This window comes from Rhagoletis zephyria, unplaced genomic scaffold (genome assembly GCF_001687245.7).
Source record: "Rhagoletis zephyria isolate East Lansing unplaced genomic scaffold, Rhagoletis_zephyria_1.1 Rzeph_scaffold_11140, whole genome shotgun sequence".
NCBI lineage: Eukaryota > Metazoa > Arthropoda > Insecta > Diptera > Tephritidae > Rhagoletis > Rhagoletis zephyria.
Genome location: NW_016168217.1, coordinates 5,381 through 19,735, shown reverse-complemented (window position 1 = coordinate 19,735; position 14,355 = coordinate 5,381). Strand labels below are relative to the sequence as shown.

Sequence of the window (14,355 nt, the reverse complement as noted above, 5' to 3'; positions counted from 1 at the left end):
CTCATAATTGTCGAAGATTTACATCACTGATGATTCAAATCTGAATGCCGAACTCAATGGGAGTGAGCAGTATAGCATTATGCCAAAACGTATATGCCAGAAGGAGATGAAGCATCACACGTACACGAAAGTTTCCATCAGATTTTTCACACTGCCCTTTAGAATTTGATAGAAACTTGTAGGTAGCCAGTGACAGAAATCTCCATCAGTCTTGCCCATCAAATGATTTGTCAAATGATAGTCACTGTTCTTGCAGGGTTGCTACTCAAATGATTTGTCAAATGATAGTCACTGTTCTTGCAGGGATNGACTTTTCAATAAAATTTTTAATTTTTTTTTCAAGCCAGTAGCACATTTTTTCCCCATAAATTATCTGTTGTCAAACTAATTGAAGTAAATTATAAACCGCGTAGCCAATATTTTTGAATTGATACTCTATTTAAACTATATATTCAAAATTTTTCGTACTAGCCCGGTCAAGTTAGATTTTCAGGGTTGCAACGACTCGCGAATATTACCAACGTCATTATCAGGGAACGGATCTTTAGGACCTAAAAACCTATAAAAAAAGTCAAAATAAAATAACAAAATAGGCTGGAAAAGCAAAATGAAATGGCGACATAAGCAGGAAAAAGCACTGGTAATAGCAAGAAAGGCAAAAGAAGGCCCTTAAAAAGACAACAACTGAAAAATAACACTGGTTTACAGGAAAAATGTTCATCGGACGCCACTACATATCCAATTCCTATATAGAATTATTCGCTCATTCAGAAAATCGAGTTAATTTTTTATTCTATGGATAAGTGTACAGTGTAAGTGTTATCAAGTGATCATTAGAGGTTTACGTCGGCGGCATCGTGGATCTTATAAATAATCGGCGGCGATGACGCCGGCGCCTTAAATAGCGCCGCCGCATCTGACCATTAGCCACATACAAAAGAACGTAGGAAACCAATTCTTGTTAAATTGTAACGCAACTTTACGCAAACTTTTACTCAAAAGGCGTCTAATAAATATTTGGAATCGGTGCATATGCTTGTTTATTAAAGTACTTCAATATAAAAAATAGTAAATTAACCAATCAGCTAATAAAAAAATGGAATCGAATAACCGTGGGACCCACGTGGGTACGTGGGACATAATTGTGTTTCAAAATAGTCACTACGACAATCACTTCACTTTTCCTCCCGAAACACTTCACTCGAAAATTAAAAAATCACAGCACTGCTACCAAATAACTATACATTCCATACAATATTTACACCTCAATATTTTTATTGGTGTGAAATATTTTTTTTGTTTTACTTTCTTTAACGAAAAAACACCTATTTTTTATTTCGTCATGATATTCGAAAATATCGAAAAAAACTCTGAAATTCCGAACTCACAAAGTATTATCATTTTTAATTTTTTTGCAGTTAAAAAACTATTTGCAGGAGGAAATCATTTCAGCAATCAAAATGTGCGTAAATACCTCGGCTTTCCACTAGAGTGTGAGATAAATAATTTTTTGCATTAAAAAGTTGCATTTTTTATATTTTTTATAATTTTTTCATTCATTATGCACTGTTTAATTTTTTTCTTTTGCAATCTAAATAGTGGTCAAACCCAATGGAGTATACTGTAAAAATTTAAGAATGGAAAACCCTAAACTGTAGTAGTTACGAGTTTTTCATGCCTGTGTACATAAAGTAGCACTGGCAAGTCATGCGCTGGAACTTTACGAACGCAGGCATGAAAAATCTCGTAACTTCTACAGTTTCGGCTCTTCCATTCTCAAATTTTTACACTGTACTCTGTAAAGTTTGTCAACTATTGAGATTCCAAAAAAAACCTAAATCAAGACAGTGTAAAATAAATAAAAAATAGTACAAAAATTATAAAAAACTAAATTTTTTAATGCAAACAATTTTTTTTTTAAATCTTTCTCACATTTAAATACAAAGCCGAGGTAACTACGCACATTTTGCTTACTTAACTTAATTTTCTTTATTTACTAGAAATAATTGAAAAAAAGATACTTCTTTGTGAATTCAAAATTTCGACAATTTTTTTTGATAAAGAATGTAATAAAATACTGAGGTGTATATATTGTGTGGAATGACCCATAAATAGAGTTACACCATTTTGCATTTTCTCGATCCAGTTTGCGAACATTATTTTCTTTTTTAGTAACAAGATAAACAACTTATCGTTGTATTTAAAAGATTTGCGCTTTGAATAGTTCAGTTAAATAATATACACATTTTACTACTGGTGACTTAGTAGAAACGTTTCCGACCATATAATTGCCCGTACAAAAAAACTATACCCCATACAATTTTCTGTGAATAACTTTAAAATGCTCAACAATGCCCATATTAACCTTCCGCCAACGGAATATGATGTACCCCTAACGACGATTTCGGGCGCAATTTTACGATATATTCCAGTTTTTGTACAGTGGTCGAAAAAATTACAGCCGCACCACATATCGACAAGTTTTAACTTATTATTTTTCATAATGTTAATAAATTTTAGTTATTTTATATAAAAATATAGTCCATTCTTTAAGAAAGCCCGTATAGATCCAAGTTCCTACTTTGTGTAATATTACAAAAAAAAAAAACTAAATATATTCAACAAAAATTTCGAGCTTTTTAATTAGATTTCTTAGAAAGATTTTGAGTATGCAGTTTTATAGCCTATTGGATTCAAGTGGAAAATAGTGCAAGTTTTAAATGGCTTAAAATTACACTTGATTTTTTTAAATATTTTTTTTTATTGAAGATGTTACGGTTTTCTTCCATATAAAAAAAATTGTGTTTATTCGCGGGACGAAAATTTCTAAAAAACCTACTGTAATTTTTAGCCATTTGAAACTAAAGTGCAAGTTCTACTTGAATGAATAGGGCTACAAAACCGCATACATAAAATCTTTCTAAGAAATCGAATTAAAAAGCTCAAATTTTTTACGAAAGTTTGTTATTTTCTTTTAATATTGCACAAAGTTTGAAACATGGATTTGCATTAAATAACAACAAAATAAATAAATTGTTAGTTTTTCGAACACTGTATATAGTCAATATTTTGCACATTAATCCTCAGGCGCCGAACGCTGCCGCCGCCGCGCCGAGTGAAAAATTCTACGCGGAAAAGAAGTACACATACCAAGTTTCGTTAAGATATCTCAATTTTTACTGGAGTTATCGTATACACAGACGGACGGACGGACACACAGTCACCGCTTAATCGATTTCTCTTTTCATTCTGCTCATTTATGTATACATTTGTCTATCTCTATCTCACAAGTGCGCTCGAGTATAAAAAGCAGATATATAAAGTACAATTTGAATTAGATACATAAAACTTTGACTGAGTTGAAAAGAATAACAAGTAATTTTTAAGCAAAAAACAAAAATCGACTTCAATTCTCATATAAAAATTTAAGTTCATCGTTCATTTCTTCATGATCCGATGATCAGATTTAAACCGAATTAATATGGGACCACCTGTGAGGTAACAACCTTCCTTAAAAAAGAATTTTAGAAATCGGTTAACGTGGTCCAAAATTATGCGGTAACATACATAATAAAAATGTGTATACATTCCAATGAATTGATAACCTCTCCTTTTTGTGAAGTTGGTTAAAAGAAGCTTTACAGCATTGGTGTTGTATATATATTTTCATTTCGTCCATGAAGTGGCGAAAAGTAAAAGGAAAGCTCAAAACGTTTCACGGTTGGCAGAGCTATTACGACATGAAATACAAAAAAAAACATTTGGATAACTAAATTTACTGTTAAGAAAAAAGCGTGTGCACTGTATATGCATATTCCAGTTATAGATAACGGCAGGACTATACTATTTAAAAAACTTCTATCCATAATACCTTATTGACAGAGAAAACATGTGGAAATAGTGGGATCGAATTGAACGCAAAAAGCAATTAGTGTGCAACTACTATTTTACTTAACTTTATTGTAAAACTTGCGAAGCGATTTTATAGCGGAACAAAAGCTGTTAAAAACTTTACCAACCGACCACCCTGCAGTTAAAAGCCCAAAGTTTTTGAAAATGTTTGAGCTTTGTACATGCAAAGCTGTTGGTAACTGTAATGGATGTTTTTAGCAAAGAAGCTGTAAAGGTTTGGCGGACGTAGAATAACATAGGACATTCCTTTATTCGAAAATGGTTTTGTTTGGCTAAATACATTGATGTTTAATTAGTAAAGATTTTTTTTACAATTATAACCGGGATCGTTTGAGTTTCGAAAGTAGAAGAATGTGTCCAATCGTATTGCACAGCCCACGGCTTCCGGAGCTGAAGTGAGATCGCGAAACGAAATCCATAATTGTTCCACAACAGCTCTGGTACGATAACGATGGCCACATTACTGAACTCGCACGTTCGAAATAAGCGCGATCTCAGAGATTCTTAAATGTTATTTACAAAGACAAAAGAAGATTCTTAAACTCCAACCTCGTAATTCCTCTATTTATCACTGCTGCCGAAGAAGAAGGATGACTCCAGCGAGTAAAGCGAGCAATGGGAGTTTTGAAAGTGTTTAGAAAACCACTTTCGGGTCTTTCGCTTTCGCTGCATCGCGCTAAAATGTTGGATCGTTGTGAATTTATTAATTTCAATTACGACCGCTATAAGGTGTGACCTTGTTTGTGTTTTTATAAATGCCTGCAGCTGTTCGATTGCGTGTGTGTTTGTTGGCTGGTGGTGTGTTTATGTGTGTGCGTGTGTGTGTGTTCAAACAAATTGAATTAATTGCGCATCCATGGAATTGAGGTTAATCTCAATGCATTTTGCGGTTAATTGCACAATGGATACCGCCAGCCACACCCACTTATCACCGCTGAAATGAGCCAGCGTTGCCATTGTAGAGAATTACCATATTTTTTATGACACATCAATGTGAAAGGCTTTGTATTTACATATATGCTATGTGTGTATGTACATATGTATGTATGTATATGTATATGCATTGTTGTGCGTTATGATGATTGCAGGCTGGCCTGTATGTGGGCGTGAACACTAGTGGTCTGGTGTAAACCGTAATTGTAATAAATTTATCGCCATGTGAACGTAATTACATAGTTGTAATTAATTGTTTACAAAACGAGTCCACTCCCCGGAGTCATAAAATTCAAACAAGAGGAAAAGAAAAATATTAAAATGATGTACTATATACCATAAAGGAAATTACGAAAGCGACATACATATTCAGGAGACAAACTTATGTTTCAGTACACAAGCAAATCGATCCTTTTCTGTTTTACTGTTATTATTCCCGCCTACCGTAGTCTCCTTAAAGCACATTAATTTCAAAATTACCAATCTAACCTCCACCCACTTGCACTTTTAAGTGTGCCTTATTGAAGGGATTAAAATGTTTTTTTTTTTCACACAGATACATCAGTGTATCTATGTACATACTACATATGTATGCAATTATGTGTGTGCGCACTCGCACGTGTTCACCTGACATCGCTTGCAAATTTAGGATTAAATGCCGCTGCGATATGTCAAACTAGAATTATAAAAAGCTTTCTATTTTTTTGACAAAGGTACAAAAATCTCGCAATATCAAATAAAATGAAAAAAAAACACAACAATGATAACAGTGAAATCTGCAAAAACAATCTAGGCAGCAACAAAATTGTACAAAAAATAGAATACATTTTTTGGTTGCCCGAGCGGCAGCAGACAAATAACGAGAAATAACGATTATTTGTAAAAACTGTAAATAAAACACAACAAAATAGATAAAAAAAAAATAAAAAATTCAAAGGACCAGGAAAAAGTCGAACGAAAGAACGCAAATTAACGTTGTGCAAAAGTGTCATGAAATATTGTCGCTGATTCATGCCCTTTTGTTGGTGGCACTTTAATTGTTGTCATTGTTATTGTAATCTGCAACATACATATATGTACCATTGCTCGGTTGACTGGCGTTACGAGTACATATGTATTTAAATATGTACATATGTATGTAAGTACATTTTTATGTATTTAGTATATGAAGCGGTTTTTCATACAGCAGTTTTTAAAATAAAATTTATTGCATTCAAACAGAAAGAATCGTTTAATGGCAGTTTCTACGTACGAATGTACCTGGGCATGTGTTAGTGTAAAGTCCTTGTACTGCTTTCTGCTGCAATTAATATGGAAACTAATGAAATTAAATAGTTAAGGGATTTTTTGTCCTGGTGACACACAAACAAAATTAAATCTGCACTTCCTGCGCCGGATTAAAACTATTAGATAAATGAAAATTTCAGAAATTATTTAATCAAGTTGTGATGAAACGCTTCGTTCTGAGCAAATGAATGCTCAATTATTTCCACAAATTAGCTTACCTAGAAAAAAAAACAATAATTTTTTCTCACAGTCAGTACAATAATAAAGTATTTAGTTAATTCCATAAAATCCTAGGGCACGGAAGCTTCTGTTTTCACTTCGGCGCTTGTACTTTAAGATTGGTTTAGGTTCCCAAGCCTCGAAGAATTTCCAACCGGCGATCCATGTTGCATACAACCAGATTTGTATATGACTGAACTTCGTGTGCAGAAGTCCACGAAGGTCAAAAGCAATTATTGTGCGATCGGTCAAAATCGCAGCTCACAGCATCTGGATATTTCTATCCAAGTATCATGTGGGTAGCGCTGAAACACCCGACATGATCTAAAAATAATGCTTGACTATTTCAATGCCAATACGGGCAAGAAAGGGATCTTTAGCGCCATTGCCGGAAAATTCAGCCTCCACGACCCAACGTTCGATAACGGATTGAGGCTGATCGACTTCGCCGGAGCCCGAAACATGGTTCCTGCATAAAAATATCCATCAAGCTACATGGCTGTCTTCAGATCGCCCAACGAGAATCCAAATGGATCATTTTGTGATAAACGAAAGGCGCGCTTCCAGTGTTTTAGATGTGCATACATTTCGAGGGCCAATCATCGAGTCACAACAGATGGCCAACTTACTCGCCACTTGCTCACACCTGCTCTCTGAGAGCACTCTTCACCCAACCGCTCACTAAGTACTGCCGCTGAAGAAGTCGGATTTCAGCCAGTGCGAAAGAACAACGATGAAGAGTCAAGAAGCTGCAGAGAAAAAAGATGTCGTCTACATGTTACGCTACGATCGAACGCAATGTCACCAATGTGGGGCCGTTATAAGGTACTGCAGAAGCGAGTCGTATTTGCAGCAATAAGAAGAGAGAGGCCGAAATACTTGAGTGGGAAGAGCTGAAAATGTTGGCCGGCAGGAAAAACGCCCGAAAATTTTACCAGAAAGTTAGGCGACTTACAGAAGGTGTTAAGACCAGGGAAAACTCCTGTGAAAACAACCATGGCGAACCAGAGACCGATGTCCAGAACGTACTCAAATTATGGAGAAAGCACTTTTCCTTCCTATTGAATGGCAGCAGCACTGACAGTTGTAGAGAAGACGAACCCAATCGATGATGGTGGAGTCGATGACCTACCACCTGACTATGACGAGGCCCGAGTAGCGATTACGCGGCTGAAAAACCACAAAGCGGCTGGAGCTATTCAAGTACGGAGGCGAGAAACTGATAAACTGGATGCACCAATCTATTATGCAGAATATAGTCAGACGAACGCATGCTCGACGACTGGAATTTAAGTGTGCTCTGCCCAATCTAAAAGAAAGGCGACGCGCCAACTATCGCGGGATCGGCCTTAAAAGCATAGGTTACCAGGTCTTATCGAGTGTATTGCGTGAAAGACTGTCAAGGTGGCAACCTTTCGTGAAATTTCTTTAATCCAATGTTGGAGAAGATAATAAGAGCTGCAGAACTGAACCGCTCAAGCACAACACTTCAAGTCAGTCATCATGCCTGTGCTGATGTATAGCGCGGAAGCATGGATAATTAAAATATCTGTTTAAGCGGTTTTTGGAGTTTTTGAGATAAATATTCTGCGAAAGATTTACGGGCCTTTAAGTGTTGGTGATGACGAATACCCCTGACGATCTAAGGATGAGCTATATGTGCCTTACAACGATATAGGTAGTGCAGCCAATTAAAATTCGGCGGCTCCACTGGCTTGGCCATGTCGTTCAAATGAACAGAAGGCCTCCTGTTCAGAAGGTGTTCAAAGGGGGCCGCGATGCTGGTAAAAGATGAAGAAGAAGGCCTCCTCTGCGTTGGAAATACCAGATGGAAAAGACTTGGTTTCACTTGGCGTTTCGAATTGGCGTTAGTTGGCACAGAAGGGAAATGACTGGTGTGCTGTTTTGGACTCGGCTAAAATCTCTTAGGCGGTTACAGCGCCAATAAAGTAGAAGAATACCAGCCCTGTATTAATAAGCGCTATTTACTGGATGTCGAATCATAAAGGAATAGGGAACGACAAAAGTGATTCAGTGGTTGCGAAAACTCTTTAGCAGGGTTTAAAAAACTATCAGCACGGCAGTAACTGTACTACTATTTCTGCATTTGGGTCGGCAGTTAATTAAAAACAATATATTACTTTTGATTTGCCGTGACTGTGCTTTGCTTGGCTATGCTGTGCACAAAAAGCTTTGAACCTTTTTTTTTCTGAATTGCTGTTGCTTTGCTTTCGGTACCATAACATGTTGATGTTAAAGCAAAGGCCAATTAAATAAAGGAAATTGCAGCATTTTCAAGCCCTGCTATCAGTGCTCGTTTTTGCATTATAATTCATCTTAATTTGTATCTTAACCCTAATCATAATCGTAGTCATACTTATAATTACACTTGTACATCATACTCATACTTAGACCCCTTTCAGACACGTCAAGTCTTGCTTTCAAGTCTGCTCGGTTCGTTGGCGAAGGAGGTGTGCAGAGAGGGGAAAAGTACATTCGTCCCCCCTCCTTCGCCAACACACGAGCAGACTTGAAATCAAGACTTGACGTGTCTGAAAGGGGTCTTATTATCATACTCATAATCATAGTCTTATCCTTAACCTTAGTCCTACTTTTAATCCTAAGCTTAACCATGATCTTAATGTTAATCGAAGTCTTAGCCATAGCTTTAATATCAGTCTCAATCTTTATCTCAATTCCAATCCTAAATTTATACTAAGCCTCAAAGTCGATTTGAATATCAATGAAAATCTTAGTCTTAATATTAAGTATTATCTGACAAATAGAGAATTATTACGCTCTTGAAGAATGTATCGCAATGTTAGCCAAAATAAAGTTTGAAATGAAAATCGTCTTTCTATACCTTGCGAATTTTCTGAATATATTTTTAGCCGTTTAAAGTTTACGACATGCAACAACATGACACCCAGTTGAGAATTTCCAAAATAGTTGTTTCAAAAATGGGCTAAGTCGAAAAAATTTCAATAGAATTTTCACATTCGCCAATTTTTAACTAGAATAGATAAGGTGTTAATAGAAGCATACTGGTCTTAACATCGCAGCGAGCTAATCTCTTTCGGAACGTACAGAATTTGATAAATTGTTTTGTAATACCAGATATGTGTCACCCAGAGCATGTAAAAATAAATTTTATTAATGACTATTTGTAAACAAGATAAATTCTATTGCTAAAGATATTTGTGTCTAATTAAATAACATCATAGTCAATATTACGCTAGATTGCTTCAAATGTTTTCGCCTGAAAATCAACTGACTTTTCCATTTTTATTTGCATGAATGTTCGCCAATGTAAGTGTGTTTAATATTTTTTGTATGCCAACTGATTCATGAAGCGTTCATAATAGCAAATGTGCCAAGAACTTGATTTATTTATTCAAAATTTCCATTTAAACTACATACTTACATACACATATCGTACCTTTGCCGAAAGAGTGTCATAATCCAGAAAATCAAAAATCCGACAAAATGCCTTTTTAGTTTACAGTTTACGTACGCCCTCATGGTAAAAATTAAGAAAGATTTTCTTCTAATTGTTAATCGATACAACTATGCAATTTTTACACAACATAGAAGAATAGGTGGCGGTCATTACTGCACGCCTAACAAAGAATTTTTATATATTTTTTTGGATTATAGCACTCTTGCAGCAAAGGTTCGCTGTGTTGTATTTATGACTTAAATAACAGCTGCGGTACACCCGTGCGTATGTGCAACATTTTACGCCACATTAGAAAATTCCACAGAATTCCAACTATCATTCGATGTCTGTTTGTATGTATGTAAGTAAGTATATACCAGTGTTTTGCAGGGTGTATAGTATACTGCTGTGTTGATGTGTGCGCTTATATGCTTGTGCGCATGTGTATGTATGTACATTAGTGCGGGTCAGTTTTTCTGATTATGCAGATAATTCTCAGAGAAAGTTTAGGTAAGTTTTTATTTTTTTTGTTTCAAGTTTGAAGTCGAAATTGTGTTTTTCTTTTTTTAAGTTAACCGTAATAGAGTACTTTAATATTTTTGTTTTAATACACACTTCGTTTTTTATTTTGAAAACTCTTTTTTCAACACTTTTATTGGGGTCACTGGGGACCACATGCGACTAATTGGACTACAAAACCTACTTATATACTCAAAATCTTTCTAAGAAATCCAACTAAAAAGCAAACCATTTCAATCATATATAAAAGCTTGAAATATTTGCCAAAGTTTTTTTTTTTAAATACTGCACAAAGTTTGAAACTTGAATTCGTAGATTTTTGTTAGGAGTTTATCTTAAAAAAAAAATTAACTAAAATTAAATAATCGACTTCAATTCTCATATAAAAATTTAAGAGTATCGTCAATATCTTCATGATCGAATAATCTAAACCAAATTAGTATGGGCCCACCTATGAGGTACCACCTTTCCTTAAAAAAAAGAATATAGAAAGCGGTTAACATGGTCCTGAGTTATGCGGTAACATACTTACATAAAAAAAGTAGGTTAAAAATAAATTGTTAAAACTTTTCAATATGTGGGGCGTTTATAATTTTGACACGGGGTGTATTTTTGCTTGATAAATGTGGTAATTTAAATATAAGTTTTATAAATTAAAATGTAGCCATTAGTTATAACAAAAGGTAAACACTTTGTTAGACAGGCATAGAATGGAAAAAATAAAATTTTGTGAAAAGTTAATTTTTCTTTAAAAATGCGCGGGCTAGAAATTCATTTCCAAATTAGTTTATTCCACATTTTCTTTTAGAATTATTTATAGAAACCGAAAATACCATGCGATTTGTTGAAAAACTTTCGTAAAACAATCTGACCCACCCTAATGTAAATACATATGCATATGTATGTATATAAATATGTTCGTAAGTATGCACATGTCGGCACCTTTAAATGCTAATTAATACCCGAGGCTATGAATTAAGTTTATCGACTGCGTAAAAGGTCTGCTGCTCAACTATGTTTTTATGTTTAAGAACGCAGTTGAGATTTTACGCCTGGTGTGTTACTGCATTCAACCGTAAAGCAATACTAATTTACATTTACCACATACGAATCGAGCATTTAAGCGCCTCCATGCGTGTGTGAGTGTGAGTGAGTGTGTGTGTGTATTAATCGATATGTAAATATTTATATAATATACATGTAATTAAGCGTTGTATCGAGTATGAAGTGGCTGCCAGCCTCGTCATTTTTGCCTAATGTGTCTGAAGATGATAATTTAAGTTATGTGTCGAAACATGCTGATATTAGTAAGGCATATCTGGCATGTTTCACGATCTTAAAAAAATTAGTTTCAAACTGGGAGTATCACACTCATAATATAATAGGGTAGTCAATGCGAATATCTGGCCAGTTAATGTAAAAGTTCGACCCTTCCGTTTTTTTTCCAAAAGAAGGCGTAATTCAACAAGATCCATAACAGCATCTGCAAATATCGTAGCCTACCCTAAGCCTCTCAGCATATATTACCAAAATGTATCTGGGCTTAGAACCAAGTGTAATAACTTGTATGAATTAAGTTCAGGTTTGGACTATGACGTATTTGTTCTGGTTGAATCCTGGCTAAATGCTGATTTGTACGACAGTGAATTTTTTGATCCCAACATTTACAACGGCTATAGAGGGGATCGGGATGCCATCATAACTGGACTTGCTCGTGGTGGTGGTCTTTTAACAGCTGTTCAGAGGAAACATTGTTCGTCGCTTCTTTCATTGCAGAATGGGGACTATGTGTATCCGTGAATGCTTCTTCAACTCCTATTACTAGTGCATCCTATATTCCGCCAATTAGTACAGATACTATGTATAAAGCGCATATAGATAACCTTGTGGATTTAGTATATAAGCGATCAAATTGCAGTGTTTTGTATTTTCGGTGATCTTAACCTAGGTAATGTGGTCTGGGCACCTGTGGATGACAGCATAGCTTTGTATCCCTTCTATTAAGCTTGAATCTTTTCCAGATTAACAAGTTTATTAACAAACTTGCTAGGATCCTAGACCTAATATTTATAAGTGATTATTCTGAATCAGACATCAAACTAAACCCAGAATCAAAATATTTTTGGCATTACGTCGAATCAACAAACTCGTATTCAAGTATCCCGTCGCAAGTTCTTTTGTAATGAAAGCAATGCTCATTCGTCTTTTGAATCCGCTAATCTCTTTGCGAACTTTTTCAGTTCAGACATTGAGCCTGATTCGAGCTTATGTGATGACGGTGGTTCTAGCTTTGATTCCCCTATCAATTTCGGAGAGTCCTTCTTTACCATTGAGGACGTCATTAGAGGCATTTTGATGATCAAATCATTATCTCAAACGGATATAGATAGCCTATGTTTTTATTTGTTTAAGAATTTCTCAGCAATTGCCTCCCCAATTTTATAATATTTAATAAGTCACTTAATGACGGCGAGTTCATTGAGGCCTGGAAAGGAACCTCTATCACTCCTACTTTTAAAAATGGGAATAGGAATCATATCGCCAACTATCGGCCTATTTCTAAACTTTCTACCATGAAAAAAAAAATAGAGGCGAGTTTCACTTCAAACTTTTTTGACGGATACAGGCATTTTTGAAGGTTCGTAAATTGTACATTTTAGCAGCAGCGTTGCCACATTGCTATTAACAAAATATAATTGATGGTATTTTGGGATGGGAGTTTACGTTATTTTTAAGCATCTAGCAGCCTTCGAAACCATGACATTTTTGTATTAGATCGAGTAAAAACAATATGTGCTTCTAATGCGCCAATTGCCAGAGCGATGAAGGAATTTAATACGCTCACAAATTCTGCCGACATTGATTTTTCATCGCCTAAACCTAGGTTTAAGCAGTTACTGAATGAACTAGTTTAATTAGTAATTGCATTGCAATTGTTAACTGTAAGTAGTCTGTAAGGAAATGTTTACATTTTCTAGATTATAAGTGCAAATAAATAAATATGTATACCTGTATCAAAATATTCAAATTAGTTTGTATACGTTTGCTTTAGGAAATTTATTCGAACAAAAGTTACACAAATGATTGCGCATTACTTTGTTGTTATTTGCTTTCGAATGTAAGCCCATTGCTTGATTGTGATATGTGTTTGAGTGAATGTCATCATAAATGCTGTAATATAACATTCCTATCTGCAGGAGATTCCCACAGTCGCACAGTCGCTCAGTCGCACATTCGTCATTCCCCACACTCCTCAGTCAATAGGTGCACGCAGTGTGGAGAAATGCCACAGTGACTACCTTTGAGCCCGTTGCAGATGTCATTTCCACATTCCTTCCGCTGAAGCCAACAGTCAGTCATTCACCGGCTAATACAACAACACCAGCAAACATCTCTCGCACCCACCTTGGTGTCAACGCTGGCTGGCACGCAACGGCAACAATCAGTGAAATATCCGCTTCAGCTGCAGGCAATTTCGCGGAGTTTCCAATTGCTTGTTGATTGACTGACGCTGCGCAGAAGTCGATGCTCGGTAGGACCGCCGGCAGTAGTGCAATGGCAAAGCAAGCGAGTTGATCGTTGTCGCAGCATTACTTATGAGACGCAGTGTAGTATGTACGCAACTTGCCACTTGCTGCATGCACCAGCCATGCCACCACCACCACCAGCAAACTTACAATGTGGAACGCGCGGCGGATATTAATTTTGAGCGTGTGATAAATGCAACGAGACGACGCGCTGCAGCAAAGTAAGCTGCTGAATGTCTATGTACATACATATGTATGTATGTGTGCTTACGTAATTTTTCGCTTATTGCCTGCGCTGCTTTCGAGTAATTTTTCTCTTTGCCTTCACGGCTTTTGCGCTTTAGTAATTTAATCGTCTTTCATTTCTTCTCGCCCTTTTGCCTCAAATCTTTGTTTGCAATCGCGCTGGAGTTGACTTTTGCATTGGCACTGCGATTGGATTACGTTAATCGATGACGGAAATTAGTTTTTCCTCGCGTTTGAGATTTTTTTTAAATGAAAATACATTTGCAGGAAATT

At 35.8% G+C, this 14,355-nt stretch overlaps 1 long non-coding RNA gene across 1 annotated transcript; it reads left to right on the top strand.

Annotated features, from left to right (window-relative positions):
- Positions 1–522: 522 nt before the first annotated feature.
- On the top strand, positions 523–650 carry LOC108376864 (uncharacterized). Its single transcript, XR_001849287.1, has 2 exons — positions 523–570; positions 604–650. It is a non-coding gene; the product is annotated as an uncharacterized LOC108376864 (long non-coding RNA).
- The last annotated feature ends 13,705 nt before the right edge of the window (positions 651–14,355 follow it).